General features: G+C 36.2%; 1 long non-coding RNA gene across 2 annotated transcripts; it reads right to left on the minus strand.

The window, feature by feature from the left end:
* Positions 1–7,842: 7,842 nt before the first annotated feature.
* Positions 7,843–13,984, minus strand: LOC135447880 (uncharacterized). 2 transcript variants are annotated; one of them, XR_010440347.1, is made up of 5 exons: positions 13,789–13,984; positions 12,762–12,831; positions 9,435–9,535; positions 8,769–8,900; positions 7,843–8,244 (listed from the first exon to the last, which is right to left on the minus strand). It is a non-coding gene; the product is annotated as an uncharacterized LOC135447880 (long non-coding RNA). The 2 variants fall into 2 exon arrangements; XR_010440349.1 differs by lacking the exon at positions 9,435–9,535.
* Between the last annotated feature and the right edge of the window lie 3,677 nt (positions 13,985–17,661).

Consider the following 17,661-nt stretch of genomic DNA (forward strand, 5'->3'; position numbering starts at 1 on the left):
TGGTATTCTCAGGTGACAGGAGGATCATTGTATGGAAAATGAACATCAAAATCAGAACCATATTCCATTAATTAGAAACAAGGAAACTATGCAAGCATTTGGAATAAAAGGGATCTGAAAATCTGGACCTACCTGACATTTTTGCCTAACAAACACAATTTAATTTTTGTACTAGTAACAGTATTAATTATGTATCCAACTACACTCAGAAAAATATAATTTTTATATAATTTATAAATGTTGATTTATATTAAAAATAAAAGAAATGAAAATTTTGATCAAGATGTTGAATGCATTAATTCAAGATGCCTCTTGTAATTGCTAATAATATTTTATGTACATACTCATAAAAATGTTATAGATACCTAAAAAATAAATATATTAAATACAAATAGAATTTATTATGGGAGGTAATTTTAAATATTTGATGATAAAGTTAAGGATTGTTAATGTTCTTTATTTTCAGATTAAAAATTCATAGGGATTTAAATCCTTTTCATCTTTATTAGACAATGTCTAAGTCATAATTATTTGTTTCATATATTATAAACATTTCATGAATAAAACTATTTAAAATAATAACAAAAATTATTTTCCTTTAATTTTAATGATCGGAGTGTATGATATTATATTGTATGCAGTTACAATGCACATTCAACTATTATTTCTCCTGCATTTTTTTTACTTGAGGAAGACAGACAGAGGCTTTCCATTTTTAAAAAGCTAAAATTTACCAAAAAGCTAAACATTACTAAATTTTCTAAAAATGAAAAAGGAAAGGAGTTAATATTGAGTTCTTTGAGTTCATATCTGGAAAAAATTCTGGTTTTCTCTGGGATAATTTCACTTCTTTAGTACCAAGGTACTTTGGGAAAGTGCTCCAAGAGCACTTTGAAACCGTTACTTGAGGAAATAATCTTCTGCTTAAGGAACATGGTGATTGAGAGGGCCCTTGCTGCAAAGATGAGCCTTTGCTGTTCAAGGCTTGAAGAGTTTTATACACAGCATCAATGCCATTTGCATCCTAAAATCTGTACGGAGATGACTGAAAGCAATTTGTTTAGGCTGAGGAAAAAGCATGTCGGAAATAAGGCAGTGCTCTGCCATGTCCAGACCATCCCTTTCTGGACCTTCTGCCAGTGGCATAAATTAATGCAAACCAGGGGCTGGGGGCAGGAGGTGACTTACCTGTGTCCTCCCTTCCCATTGAACTGCAGTTGCAAAATTTAAAATGCACTGTGAGGTACCTTGTATCCCTAATTTTCCTCATTCTTTGTAAAAACATAAATTTTATACTGTATTTATTTATATTATATAAAATTTATTTATTCTATTGTGATTAAAAGCATATTCCCTAAGTTAAACACTGCCACTTTCTTCAGGTAAGAGCTGATATGCAGAAAAACTGTTATTCATCAAAAACTTTAAAAGTTTTTCTTCCCTTCCCCAAATGGTGCATCAGCTTCTCCTGTTTCTCATTTGGCATCTATCTTAAAGATTCCTAGGGAGCTCTGGAGGCAGCCCTGCCTTGATGAGTCTGGTAGCTCTGGTAAATGTTTGGGCAAAAACAATGGAAAAGCTTTTGCATCATCATGAAAATTTATTGTTAGGTATAAGCTTTCACAGCTTTTCACAGAAAAGGGAGCATTTTCTTCCTTGGATGACCCTAGAAGAAGTTGGACTTGGAGGACAATCACACTGCCACAAACAGGAGGAGGTTGAATGAACCTTTCATTCAGTCCCATGTTAGTGTATAGAAAAGGGAGGCAAAAGGGCTGTGGGCTTCCTTCCAGAGATGTTGTAACAAGTCTCTGATGAATGGAAAGTTTGGAAGCAATTTTCAAGACAAGATCTAGTCGGGGTAAATATCTCCAAGGAAAGCAAGGCATGAATAAGAGTTAAAGCAAAGGGAGAAAACAAAACAGTGAAAAAACAATATATGAACTTTAATTACAAAGTCACTTTTAAAAAGATATTTCTTGCTTTTATTACTTTTTTTTTCTTTGTGGTCTTTTTATTATTTTTTATTCATATTTTCACATTTGGACTCGGAAAGAAAGGTAAGAATAGGAAATTGGAAAATACAAAAGTACATAAGAAATAAGGAAAGAGAGAGCGAATAGAAAATCATTTTGTTGTTCAGAAAAGCAGGCAATTCAAAAAATAATATTTAACACTTTCAACTAGAATTATAATAATATTTTTGAAATTCTTTTCCTCTCAAAAGAATTTCACCAATTGTAAAAATGTATTTTTCCATGATTAAGAACAGAACCCTTTTAGATTTTTCTTGTTATAGCAGAAAGGCCATCGCCTTAACTATTAAAACATTTCTTCTAAATATTTCTTCTTTCTGTCTTCCTTCTTTGCCAAAATCAGAGCTCAGGGGTTATACTCTCAGAACCTGGTTTTGTTCAAACAGTTCACTGACTTTCGACAAGTCATTTTGGATAGGAGTCATCTTCTCTAGCTTAGATTTTGAAGTATACAGTAAGGCATCTAGACTTCATTCCTTGCCACAAAAAAAAGTCCTCATAGGACAACTAGTCTCATCCTAAAATCAGTGTATGAAAGATGCTGCTTGAATTCTTTCCTACAACTTTAAAGAGAGCCTAGAGTGATTTTCCAAAGCTTAAGTGGCTATATTTTAGCCATCTAAAGTTAGGCAAGATGACTCCCATCCATAATTTCTCTCAGTTTCCCCCTCTGTACAAAAAAGAGATCATATTTCCCTGCTTCCCTGGTATGGTGGATACCTTACTTTATTAAAGTTTGCAAAGCAGGTTGCATTTGCTGGACAAAGGTGTTATATAAATGTAAAGTATGACAGACAGACTGATTGAATAAGATAAGAGTGAAACTCTTTGGCATGCTAAAGTAGTATGGATGCTAGATAATATAATCTGAAAAATTCCAAATACAGAAGACAAAGAGGTCTGAGCTCAGTTGAGCCACATAAAGAGTTCCCATCAAAGGGGCGGTGGGTTTAGTTACAGCATCATCGCAACTCAAAGGAATTCCAAAAATGTGTTTGTTTTTATTATTTCACTTAATTTTCTGGAGTTGCAGAGGAAAATTTATGAAAAATGTATGAGTTTTACAGCCCATACATTCCTGAACTCATTGTTACCCAAAGTTTTAGAAAATGCACAGAATTTCTTTCTGTGGACAAAGTATATAATTGTTCTTCTGATATTTTATCACATTGGTTATATGAAGGGAATGGCAATTTCAGCTGTGAAATGTAAATTTCACTTATGGTGCTGATGGTGCCTATAGGAAAATTAAATATGCATTGTACAATGCCATATGTAATTCACAATTGTGTATATAAAATGATTGATGCACTAAAAGGTCAGCAAACACAGACACATCCATGCTATAAAAGTACTATCAAAGTGATTAAAAAGAGAGTCAGTACAAAAAAAAAAAGGAAGAAATACCCAGGAAAACTAGTCAAAAACAAGGCCTAAAATTTAACATGAGTACGTATTTCTGGAGACAACACTGCTCAAATAGAGAAAATTTCCACACGGCAAAGGGACACAGTGCAAGGAGACAAGAATTTATGCTGTTCCTTGTTACTGTTTTCTGGCAAAAATGAAATTGTATCTGCACATGCTACCACAAGGCTTCTAAGTCTCTTTTCTCGCCATTGACCTGAACCACAAATTGCAGTTGGATGTTCATATTGGACAAAGTCATCTGACTTGCAAGACATCTAGAGGCCAATATACAACCATAGGGTGATTCTTCATGCACACACTCGGCACAAAGAAGAAATTAATAAATAATACACTTCAACTGAGGAAGTCTGCAAAAATGTTTAATTAAAGGTATAAATTCATTTTCCAGCATTTATAGTATTTGCCTTGATTTTTTTGATGGTTAATTTAAATTTCTCTTGATATATTTGCATATGCTTTCAGAAAGTATGAGGCCAAAACTTAAACTAGCTACTTCCTAGTTGCATCCACAAATGTATCTCTGTACATTTTTCACTGTCATGCTAATGCAAAAACCTCAAAACCTCGCTGTAGTTACAATCACAGAGTGAATTGCATCCTCCAAAAATATCTAGGAGGGATTTGCAAGTCATTCTTTTCATTAAATTGTGTGTTTGGGAGCACATTAGGCTTCCAAATATTTTTTCGGCTCTGTGACTGGGGGAAATACCTTTTGGAAACAGAGAAAAGAGAATTATAAGAATTAAGTAGCTTGTGCAAAACAATGAATGACACACTTCTAGTATATCTGCTTATGAGCATGGTGGAGGAATCTTGAGATCTGTAAAGTTTTTCTTGAATTAACTTTCTGTTGCCTGGATACTAATGTGAAATGTCTAGTATGAAACAGTAGATAAAGCAGAATCATTTCATGCATTTGCAAGTGTATATGTAAGTTATTTTTAATTATTAGTGCCTGCTCTGTTCTGTTGCAGATCTCTTGTTATTCCCTGTGTACTAAACAATGAAAACACCACACTACTGTTAGGTTAAAGAGATGAAAGAAGATTTTTTTTCATTAGGACTGAAAAGTGAAAGATTAGATCAGCCTCCAACATAAAAAACCTAAATGCATTGTAATGAAGGATAAAATGTCCTCTAGCATCCATATGATGATATTGTCCACCCTTACTACACAAGGAGAGCCATGGAGGAACACATTTAGAATAAGCAGAGGGACCAGAGCAAAATAAAATGTTCATTTCCTCCAAAGATATTATGAAAAGTTCTTAGCCAGTCCATTCAAATCAGAGAAATAAGCATAGAATTACAGAACTATAGTACAGTTTGGGTTGGAAAGGACCTTAAAGATCATCTCCTTCCAAACCACCTGCCAAAGGCACCTTTCACTGGACCTGGCTGCTCCAAGCCCCATCCAGCTTGTCTTGAACACTTTTGGTGATGGAATAACCACAACTTCTCTGGGCAGCCTGTTCCAGTGTTTCACCATCCTTATGGTAAAGAATTTCTTCCTCATAACTAATCCAACTCTGTACTCTTTCAGTTTAAAGCCATTACCCCATGTCCCATGTCATATGTTCTTTTGAAAGGTTCCACTCCGGCTTTCCAGTAGGCCCCCTTTAGGCATTGAAATGCTGCTGTATGATCTCTCCAGAGCCTTCTGTTCTCCAGAATGATCAACTCTAGGTTTTTCCACCTGTTTTCATGGTAGAGATGCTCCAGCTTGGCAATACCCCTCTAGACCTGATGGAGCAGATCCACATTCTTCCTATGTTGGAAGCCCCCCAGAGCTCGATACAGTGCTTCAGGTGGGGTCTCATGAAAGCAGAGCAGAAGGATGATATCACGTCCCTTGCCCTTCTGGCCACACTGTTTTGGACACAGCTGGCTTTCTAGACTGCACACTGCTGGGCCTTGTCAAGCTTCCTATCAACCACCCCTCCCAAGTTTCTCCTCAGGGCTGCTCTCAACCCATTCTTCACCCGGCCTGTATTTTATTTGGGATTGCCCCAACCCAGGTGCAGGACCGGGCACATGGCCTTGTTGAACTTCTTGGGGTTTATAGAGGCCCACCCCCCATCTGCATGGCATCCCTTCCCTGCAGCATGGCAAACAGCACCACACAGCACAGTACCATTGGCCAGTCTGCTGCAGGTGCACTCAGTCCCAATGTCTGTGCTGCTGACAAAGTGGTTAAACAGTGTTGGTCCCAACACTGACCCCTGAGGAATGTGATTCATCACTGGGGTCCACTTGGACATCAAGCTGTTAACTGCAACTCTGAGTGTAACCATCCAGTCAATTCTTTACTGGGGGCTTGTGCATATTCCCAATGACTTCAGACATGTCAACAGAAACAAAACTGCTCTCTACAATTTCAACTGTTCATTGTTACTACTACCAGTCAATTATAACAATAACCTTGCAGAGAAAGATGTGTACGGCTTCCACCTCACTCTGTAAGAAAGAACGTCCACTTTCTCACAAATTCTTAAAAAAGCACATAAAAAACAAAAAAGAAAATGGTGCTGGAAGGCAAGCACTTGATCAACTACAGAAGCAATGTCCATAGGTTCATACCACATCTATGCAAACATACCAAATCCTCTGCAACAGGACAATATTTCTTTATATCATATAAAATAACACCAGCTCTTTACATATCTGTATGGCTCAGCACCACAGTGAAATATGTATATTTACAGTAGCTGCACTGCATTAGTTTGGTCAGGAGATTTTACTAAGCTCCTGAGATCAAACTGAAGGACCTTATGTAGAGGATTATTGCAGCTGACTGCAGCTACCATGATTTATGTCAGCTGACTTTCTGTCCATGTTGTTCTCTAGGCTCAAATGTTTCTTACCCTGCATTAGCTTCAGAAGTTTCTTTCACTCCTTCATTTTCAGGACACATTACTTTGCCAATTTTCCACGCCATTGCAGATTACATTTGCCTGAAAAGATCACTACAATCTAGCACAGATTTTATATATGAGTTTTCAAATAATAGTCTTCTTAGGAAAAGTATTTGATAAAAAAAGGAAAGACTTGCTTTTTTTATGAATTACACATATTACCTTTAACCTAAAAGAAATACTATCTGCTCTGCAGAATTTTCCAAGAGCTTCAAAAAAGGACTTTATGTTCATTTTCATACCACCTAGCACAGCGGCATTCAGTTTTAATTGGAGTTTCTCGTTGTAATCACACTTATAAAGTGATGATAAGAGCTGTAGTATATAAAAGGTCTAAAAACATATTACAGTACAATACCTTGTGAATAGCAGATATTTGAATATAAAATAGTTTGCAACTATCCATACTCCATGGCCCTGTGACATTGCGGACTGCTGTCCCTTCTAGGTGGAGAAGTTTGTCATTTGCACGGTGAGCATTGTCAGTAAGCAGATTTTTCCACCCACCCATCTCCCTTGCTTTCTTTGTAGTGTTAGCCCCCATAAGCTGTTGGTGGTGTATGAGGCATGTTCATGTAGAGTTCCCTGCAGCAACCATTGCCAAAGAGCAGCTGAGAGACTTATAATGATTCACTGGTGCACGATAGCTCTAATTTCCTCTTTCTGTTTTCAGTCTCTCAACATTTTCATTTTCTGATATTCCAGTGCCAGGACTGCTTTGTTCCTTTTTTCGTAAGGAAACAGTCTTTGTTGTTTAATTGAGATAGGAGAACAGGACAAAATTTATTCAGTATGTTTCTTTAGACCATTGCATGTGTATTTATATGTATAGAAAAATGTGTGTACATGTGTGTGTATATGTATACATGCACATAAATATATCCATGTGTGTATCTAGCTCTCTCTTTCGCTCCATATAGAGTAGCAAATCCCAGCTTCTGCCACCCGCGCTACCCTCCAAGAGAGACAAGCTTTAAAAACAACTCAGCTATCCAAATTTGCCTGAGGAGATTTTCTTACCTCTCTCCCATTCTCTCCTTCCCCCAAATAACCCAAATATATGCCTTCCTGCACAACCTTCAAGTGCAGTAGATCAGTGACAAAGTAAAGCCTTTCTTTCCAAGGATTTCACTTAAAGATTTTAGAGGTCTTTAACTCCATTAGGTATAATATACTTGAGAAAAGTATAGATTTACCTTAGAAGTCTCTCATTCTCTGGTGCTGCCTTTTCTGATTATGTTTCCCCAAAGCACAGTTTAAGGTGTAGTTTAAGATTATTTGAAGTATAATGTATACTTTATACAGTACATAAAATTTTACTTACTTTTTCTTAAACTATACTTTCTGATGGGTGCCAAGAGGGCAGAACTAAATCCCAAGACATTGTACAAGTGATTATCAACTGAGAGAGCTTCAAAGGGTATTACTTCTTCTTATAATAAAAGATGTTGGATCTTTTTCCCTGGGTATAACAGCAAGTCCCTGCTTGCATCAAAAGAAGCTTGTGTTGCTCTCTGCAAAATATCTTCACTAACTCTAACACAATGACAAGCTCTCTTGTTAATAATCCAACAAGCCTGCAGGTCAGACTTTTAACCCTTTAAGACAAGTAATGCACGATCACATGACCTTATTTCAGACGTTGGTCTGATCTTCCAGCTCCCCTTTTAAAATAAAATTTACATCTCTGAAAAAGGCAGGTTTATTTAATCCCAGTTCATGCAGAAAGTCTGTAACAAGCTGATCCCAGTTTAGTATACACTCAGGCAGACCATCCTGGCTGTACAAAATACCATTCCTGCTTTTTCACAGAGTCTGAAGGATGAGAGGCTGTCATTTCCATCCAAAATGCATGAAAATATCTGCAAAAAAGTGAAAGAAGGAGAAACTAGCGAAATTTACCTCAAACATATTACAAGTAACTCACATAGGCATAGCCTCTATAAAATAAAAAATTAAATCCATATCATGCCACACTATATTTCATCCAGTAATTTTGTGTTCTAATTATCAAACAAATCACAGATTTTGTGCTGGTCACACCTAATTTATGAACTGTATAGTACAACAGTTAATGGACTCAGTAGTTAATTCCCCTTTGTATCTTCTCCAGTGATATTCAAGTATTTCAGCTGAGATTTTAATTGATTTTCACAGTAGCCAGTCGTTAATAGGATAATTTGTCAATACAATAATAAAACAATTGTTCCTCCAGTTTATCAGATAAGAAAGTTAAGGCTTGTTTCATTAATTGCAGGCAGCTGTAGGGTTTTCAGGATGAAAGATATAAATCTCAATGGCACTGTGGAAAACTAGGTCAGAGGGCAGGGGGAAATTAGTTAAGCATGATGGACCAACAGTGACCTGTACAGGTGTTTGAGCTCACTTTCTAGTCATCACTTCCTCTGCTCTTATTTGGTTTTGGAAAAGCCCATAGGTCAACACATGTACTCTAATGCCTGGTTTGAATTAAAAGCCAGTCCAGAGCTGCTCACTCCCCAACTCCAGATAATGTTACCTATAAGAAGTAAAACATTTCACAGTGTCTTTATGTAGTCATGTATTTCCCAAGGAGCTTTGTTTACATCTGTAAGTGCATCTTTATCCTTAAAATAGGAAACTTAAAATAGCATTCAAATTATCTACAAAAGTGGAAAAAGGGTACTACAAAGGAATAATTGTTATTCATGAAGTATAGAAGACTGCAGTGAAATAAAAAATCTATTGAAAATCAGTCCAATTGATACAAATATGTTCATCAATCACATGCAGCATCTTCCCTTCCCCTTCAACACTAACAATATAAGCATTTTTCCCTCCATCAAACTTTGAAAGTAGTATTTCCCATCTCCCTTGTTTTCAGCCTTGGATATTTTTTCCTTTTCTTAATAAAAACATTTTGTCTTCATGTTATTTTTTTATTGAAACTTAAAAGAGCACAAAGAGCTAGCTAAGAACTATTACTTTTTATTGTATCTAATTAGCTTCAAGTTTCCTGAAGAGAGAAAAGACTCTGGTTTGACACCATGCATTCTGTATTATGTGAGCTTACTGTATTAGTACGTCAGACTGAAAATGCCAAAAACTCTTGTTTGATCTTGATTGAAATCTTTCAGCAATACGAGACACAGCTCCAACACGTAACTCAGCCTCCTACATAAGCAAAATAAAATAGTCACACTGCAGCAAGTAGGACAAGGGCAGTTTTAGTAAAATGGGTGTTTCTGAGGCATAAGTAGAGGAGGGTTTACTTATAGAAAAGATGCAGAAAGGGCAAGACATAAGATCACTCATCCTCAGTGCTTCTTGTATGGAGCATTAAGAGATCAGTCATCACAGTTATGTTCTCAGGTGTACTTTGGTGCTCTTTGATGCACCTCAGCTCACTGAGCAATTTTGAAAACCATACAAGCCAAGGCATTTACAAGTGTAAACAAGTGTGTTTATTCACCTGTGCAGGTCTCCTGTTCTGCAGGTACAGGTAAGCCTGACAAAGGCTTTGCCTGATAAATGTAAACTACTGACTGATGGATGTCTCTGTGCCTGCATTTGCAGAGGCTTGGGAGCAGCCATTTTTGAAATATGATTTTTCTGGCTTATGTTGGTATCCTTTCCTGTCTCCTCCCTCCCACAGCTGACTTTCAGGCTTTACAATCTGATTTTTATATATCTCATTTTGGGACTTTCAAACTGTGTGCGACACTGTTTGTTGGCTGTATTTCTAATTTTCTCCTTATCAAGTTGGGAATTTCAGAGTCAAATCTCCTGTCTCATTCTCTAAACATAGATGTACTCAAAGACCATGAAAACCTGAAAAAATTTTAGCACAATTTGACAAAATTTCTTTGTTTTGAATTCTCAGAATAAGGGCACAAGAACTGCAGAGGATAAACAAATAATTAAAAAAAAACTAAAACAAAAACAAAAAAAAACCCAAAAAACAATTTATATTGTCCTTAATGGTTCACATTTTAAGCAAGCAGGCTCATCTCAAAGAAAGCCTTCTTTGTTCAAGAAATATAAAGTATTTTAAAACCGAAATTCTGCTTCACATTTTAAAGAGAGGTTTGGTTTCCTTGCTGCTTCATGGCAATGAAGTCAAGTGCTCGATTGTTTGCTGGTGGCAGTTTCATTTTCACTTCCTTGGTTACAACATTGCTCATTCTTAACCTACCATAAAGAACAGTTCATTCCAAACACCACCAAACAATATTCCTATAAAGTTAATTTCTCAATTCAATCTCATTACTCTTCTTACTTAAAAGATATTGGGAAAATATAGTAATGTTCTTTGTTGGCTTGTTTGCACATCTAAGTGCTATAGATATTTATTAACTTCTCCTTGCAAGGAAATATCTTTTTCATCTGGGCACCGGTGATACATTTTACTCACCATAGAAATGAACATGCTATTTTGCCATGAATCACTAAGACCAGCACCACTAAATTAAATCTTACCTCAGTCTTCTATGATGGAGGGATAGAGTAAGAAAATAAACAGAAAGGATATCCCTTTCATAATATGTTATAATTTAATGAAGATGTGCTCGTGTCACACAATGAGCAAAGAAAATCTTATTTGCCAAAATTTAAAAATCGAATTTTAGTCACTTTTGCACAGTAAGTACAATAATAATTCAATATAATAATAATTTAAAATGTGCGTATGTATAAAAAAAGATGTGTCAAATACTGAGTCAGAACCCCCAACTGCCTTAAACAAACACAGGCATTATTTCACTAGAACTAGATCAATTTATGTTAAATGAAGAGCTGAACATTGAGAACAGATATATTGATAATAGAAAAAACTTTTAGCTTCTGTTTCCCTAAGAATTGAAAATTTCTGAAAGCAAAATTAAATAAGTGTTTTCATGTGCCTTTAGATCTGTCTACAAATGTGGAAAAATATTTATGCTGGTTGAAATAAATATTTTCAGAAGCCTTAGAAATCAGGTAATTTCTTTTGCTTAATTTCTGAGTAAATCATTTGTATTAAGGGTAAAAAAAATGCTGCCTATACCTTTTATAATTAAAATTATAATTGATTCTGGCATTTCTACAAATGTGGTTTTGTGAAATTGTATCAACACTGTATTAGAAAACCTCCTGAAAATCTTTTTTTCTGTCACCCAGGAAAAAATGAAACAAAAATTCCAAGCATTTCTTGTAGAATTGCATGGTCTAAAAGTTTGTGCCTAGACTGTATGAAGGAGGAAAAAAAAAAGTATATATTCAGAGAGACGGTACACAGAAGTGAAAGCAGCTGAACTTCTTGCAAACCACCCTCAGTTGTGAAAAGAGAGAGAACAGCGGCTACCATGTGGCAAAAAACCTAAATATATATTATTTTGTTCCTTTTCGTTAAGACTGCATAGGGCATAAGTTGTTTTCAAGCATGCCTCGGACTCCTACAGCTCCAGCTGTCATGTGTAATTAAACATTTGGCCTCCACAATTACTCTACAGTGTACATATGCCAGTATTTCAAGCCTGGAATATGCATTTCAAAGAAGAATAATTCCCTGGAAATCCTAAATTGACAGGAGCAAAGACAGCCTGAAGGAAAGTAGTCAGAGAAAACTGTAAGGTCGGGATCTAATGATTAAAAAAGAAACTTCAAGAAGAACTTCAACCCTTAACTAAACCAATGGGAAAAAGAACGACAGTTGGCAAGCAGATTTCTGCATAGGGATCCTGATTAGGGAGCCTCTTGGGTTAATTTAATATTATCAGTGTTGTTCACCTTGCTGTAGTATGCCTTACCATTAATACCATTTAAACAGATTTCTTTTTTCTTAAAGCATATTTGGCATCATTTATTTTCAATGAATACTGATCATGGCAATATTAAATTTGATGATTCATATTGAATCTGAGGTTGATTTATAGCAAAGGGAGTTGGTTTTTCAGTGGGTTTTCTTTTTTCTTTTTTTTTTTTTTTCTTCCTCTGGTTCACATGCTTGCATTTATGCTGGTGCTGTTGTCTTAAGTAGTGCTGAGTTTGCATTTCAGTTAGAAACCTGGGTTTTTTAGAATTTTTTCATTAGGACCATTTGTAAAAAAATAGCTACATACCCTATTTCTAATGTATTTCTAATGTAAAGAACCATGGATTAAGAGAAACCAAAATGCTTTTAAAGAGGAAAAAAAAAAAATAAGTTGGGATGAAATAAAAATTGAGTGAATAAATTTCTTGTGTACAAAATAAATTTCCTTTAGAGTGTGTCTGGGGTCTAAGGATCTGTTTTCTACCCTAGATCATCTGCTTAGTCACAGTTAAATATAAAGGACTATGAATCCAAGAGTTGAGGTATGGAGGAAAAAAAATGGTTAAAAAATGAGCATTCTTCTATTAAGACACATGAAAATGCACTCACCTACTAAGCTTTCCAAAAGTTAGACATTTAAGCCTGGATTCAACATAGGTTCGTTCCCTTTTATGCTGAACTGAAAAATAAGCATTTCCAGTGTGCAATGTACTCAATTCATTCTACACTACAATTATTATGCATATTTGTAATTGTAATGCATTATTCTTCAGTAGTTATTCAGAAAGACATTATAAAAGACAGATGCATATGACTAGAGCAGACCTAGATATCTAAATTTGAAACATCTGCATTAATCTGGGTGGAATTCCTGCTTTATAATGAACATTTTTTTTTTTCTTGGTTCTTAATTTCTTTAATACCACTTAGCTTTAGATAAGGTAACAGGAGGGCAAGAGCACTTCCACCAATGAAACTCTATTAGTGACAATGGAGAATTACCCCAAAAGGCTGTTACCAGCCCTGCTAACCTGTTAGTATTGCAGGCATGCCAGCCTTTATTTCATTTCTGACTAAACTAAGGCATTTATCTTTATCTGACTGTAACTTACTATCTTAATAAAAAATTAAAGTTCACATCACTGTAAGGTGCCATGGCATGACAGCAAGTTACAATGCCTGTCACTGTGAATGATGGAATGACAATAAATTCATGTGAACCCTCATGCACAAACACACATACAAGGAAACAATTTTTAAATGCAGCTTGGTATTAGGCTCTAGCCTGTCAGTGTTTTATACTGAAAAAGCATATTTGGGAAAGAAGTAAGAGGACCACAATATGACTGAATCATCAACTTATTTTCAGCCCTATTCAGGTTAAAGTACAAGTAAAGTCACACTAAACTATGTGTCACTTTTCTCATGATTTTTGGTTTCACTTCAAAATCCAGCTCTGCCAAGTCTGAAGCTGTTGATAAGGAGTTGACTACAGCTTTTCCTCGTTAGAGCTGATCACTGAGGCACCAACTTGGTAAGTAGGAGCTATCAACTTCATTGACTTTAACTGCTAATTTCCATATTTCTTTTAATAGCTGCTAGTGTTGCAGACTATTCAGGAGAGGAGGCAGCCTACCTGCTAATTCTGGCAGTGGAAGTAGCTTTGGAGCACTGGCATGAGACTGGTCCTTCTGGTTAAAAACACAGAGGAGTAACTCTGAGATAACTGATCTGTGTTGTGCTTCCCACTGCTCTTCCCAATTCGGCACCAGTCAAGCCTGGAAAGGTCCTTGCTCCTGCACTTCAGCTTTGTCCTCTGCATTTAAAATAAGCAAGCTAAATCCACAACTTGAGAGAAATTCATAGTATTCAACTATTGGAAAAATGAGTCACAATATAACTTTAAAATGCCAGTACAAAATTACTCCTTCTTAGAAGTCCCTGCCTGACTTTTCATTCCTTCATCCTGGGACCGGAGAATTCTGCTATTTCAAAGGAATCTTTTGTTGATTTAAGTTGATCTAGATGTCTCAGAGGATAGGGGCTTCAAAATCAAAGCCCAAACATCCACTTATTGACTACATGCTGCACATTAAGGGTGTGGTGTTAAAGCAGGAAAATAATTACCTCATCTCCCCCCTGCCCCAACCCCCCTTCCCTTTCCCTGGTTTTCCTTTTTTTTTAAAAGCTATCTGACCTTTTCTTTTCCATTCTGAGAAGATGACTGTTGGAAGGAGGAAGGATGTTGAGAGGGAGAAGATAGGAGAAAGAAAGAATGGGAAGAGAGAGGATTTCACAGGGTTTAGGAAACTGTCAGCATAACAGAAAGGCAGGGACCATTATAATTCTAGTAAAGTTCCTGTAATTGAAACAAACCTTGTGCTGCCTCAAGGCTGTGGATCAGGAAGTAAAATCTTATCTCTCCTCAAGTCAATTGAAAAAATGTCATTGACTTTGGTGCACTCAGGATATCTAATGAACCTTTAGAGGGTTCTTTAATGGTTAAACATGCTGAATTATGAAAAATAAGGGTGTGTCTGGAAATTTCACTCAATATTCAGACCTCAGTGATTTTCTTTAATGAAAGTGGATGATCTAGAATATTGTCTTTCCCATTACTACCTCCTGTTGTTGTTCTTTTTACCTACTTTATTATTATTATTATGCTCATGATCTGTTATCAGCCAATGCTCTTATCCTCCACTTGCCAGTCCAGATGAGCTCTGGAATAGCAGGCTGTATTTTCATCAATAGCCAAAAAAATGAAAAACAGTATGCTCCACAGCAATTCTTTAAACTTGTTGTCCCTAAGTTGGTCAAATGATCCATTCTGTTCCATCTTTTCTTTCCAGAACTAATTATAAGCCCAAAAGTAACTTAGCATGCTGGAAAACTTTACATTATGAAAAATAGGTTGTAGTAAGTGGAATTTTTCTTTTGATCTTTGGTCCCTTCTTCTTCTTACTGAAAAGGGAAAAAAATTTTTTTCTTAATGAAAACTTGCAAATTTTGCACCCTGTGGGGATGTTTGCCCACTCATTTCTGAAATCAGTTGAAGTCTGGAGATTTGGAAGCACTTTTTTTTTTTTTTTAATCTAAAATTTTATGTGCACTTATAAAGTGAAGAATGACTGCCCATGCAGAAGTAGGACAAAAATGTGGGGCTCATAGTGAGTTGAAAACTAAATGTAAATTGATGGCACAATTTTCTTACCCCCAAGTATTCTTATTTTGTGGGGGATTAGCAGGGTTGTCACACATAAAATATAGAACACAATTCTGTCCAGCCTACCCTGGTGAGGATGGAGCTCTGTGTCTGCTTTTGAACATCACACTTTAAGAAAGATAAATGGGAGAAACCCAGAAGAGAGCATGAAAAATGAGATAAGGTTTAGAAGACATGACCTGTGAGAAAAGGTTGAGAGAATTAATTTAGTCTAGAAAAAAAAAAGAGACTGAGGTAGAACATGACAGCCATACTCTACCACATAAAAGATGGTTATAAAGATACCTTCTCCCTTACTGTGGGGAAAAGTAGAGCAAAAAGTCTTAATTAAAAAAAATCAGTCTGGATATTAGGAAAAAGCTTGTTATTGTGACAAAGTCCTAGAGAAAGCTGCCTATGAAGTTTCATTAATCCCTCCCTTTAGAGGTTTTTAAGTCAAACTAGAAAAACATAAATTAGGAGCATCCAAGGATAACTTCACCCACTTTAAGGTGAAAAAGATAACCCCTTGGACTTCCTTCCATCTCTAAATTTCACTGATTCAACACCTTCTTCAGACTTACCTAGACAATCATAAAATGGGAGCACAGCGCTAGTTGTTGACAAGGCTCAGTCACACCTAGACCTTGGAAGCCCTTGTGTATGATGCACTGGCTGGGTCACAATACTGCCAAACATGTTGTCATTTCAAAAGAAACAGCACAGCCTCTCCACTTTTGGTGGAGGGAGTTTGGAACCAGATGATCTCTAAGATCCCTTCCAGCCCAGACTTTTCTATGATTCTATGATTTTGAAGACAAATTCCTTTATTGGATCAAATGTTATTGATGCAATGTTATCTTCCTGGTCTGGAGAATACTGACTCAGTTTTTTGAAAGATGTGAATATCCTTACCTTTTATGCATCTCCCTGGAGTCCATTGCTGCTCACGATGGAGTAGGGTGTGATTTGTCTCTCCTGGCTGAAATCACTTAACGTCAAGGGTGGGATTCAGTTAAGTGTAATGCTGGAGCAATTTCAAATGCCTAAATTTAGCAAATTGAAGTCAGATTATAGTTATCTTCAGGCTAGTTAATTAATCCTGGAGAGTTTCTGGAGCAATTTGACTGTCCAAGCATAAATGCCTACTTGAAGGTGAGCTGGCTAGCCCCTCATAGTGTTCTGAATGGATTGACTTAGGTTTCAACGGACCCTAAAAGTATCCTGGGCAATTAATTCATGCACAGGCATTTGTGGGACATACCTGAGGCACAGTGTGTCTGTCTTATTTTGGATCTTTGACAAATTGAATTGGGCTAATTCAGAGGTCTGAATTAGTTTTCATGCATAGTTTCCCTGTTGTGTCTACAGAAGGATGCAGGTCTCAGTATTTCTATCAGTCTGGCAATAGGCACCTATGTTCAGGCAACTGAACTGCAATTTCCTAAAAGTGCCCGATTATATCTATTGATTATAATCGGAATTTTCTGAGTAGAAAATTCCAATTCTCTAGACCAGGAAGATAACATTGCATCAATAACATTTGATTCAATAAAGGAATTTGTCTTCAAAATCATCGAAAAAGTAGAAAAAGTAGAAATCTTACTCTTATAAATTTATTTACACCAACATATGTGAAGTTAGACAAAATGAACCCTCTCTACTGCGTTTACACTGACAATATAAACAAGGCTTTCATGGTTAGGTAAGTGATTAGGAAGTAGGAGAAGATTAAAATTTTTTGAGAAAATGACAAAGAAATGAAGGGGAGGCATATAAGTCCAAAAAAGAAGCAGAGAAGTTGGAAAATGGAAAATGAGGGAAGAAAATAAAAAGGCCCATAAATGTGGTTGTCATCCAGAGGAATTCTTTTCCTTGGTGTTTTTTACTAAGATTAATACCACTGCAATAAACGAATCTATGTTGAAAATAACTTAATTGAAGCCACAAATAAAATATTTTATCCTTACCTCAACATCAATACAAATAGCATACAAAGAATATCTGTTTCAAACCCAGGTGCCTAATATAAAAAGGGAATTAACCTCCCTCTCTCTCAAATGAGTTTAACATCCCAGGTTTAAGAGGAATAGTGTGAGTCTGAAGGTAGAGTTCTCAACAGGAATGGTGCAGAGCATTAGTCAATAGAGAAACATCTTTCTCAGTATCACTCACAGGTGCATCCAATCTGCTTGAGCATCATGTGGTACCGTGTACTATGTTGTCCAATTTGCTTCAAAGCTGAAGATTTTGGGATTTTCTTTCTTTAATTTCTGGGGCTACCTTAACTCTTTACCCTTTGCC

This window comes from Zonotrichia leucophrys, chromosome 1, assembly GCF_028769735.1.
Source record: "Zonotrichia leucophrys gambelii isolate GWCS_2022_RI chromosome 1, RI_Zleu_2.0, whole genome shotgun sequence".
NCBI classification, from domain to species: domain Eukaryota; kingdom Metazoa; phylum Chordata; class Aves; order Passeriformes; family Passerellidae; genus Zonotrichia; species Zonotrichia leucophrys.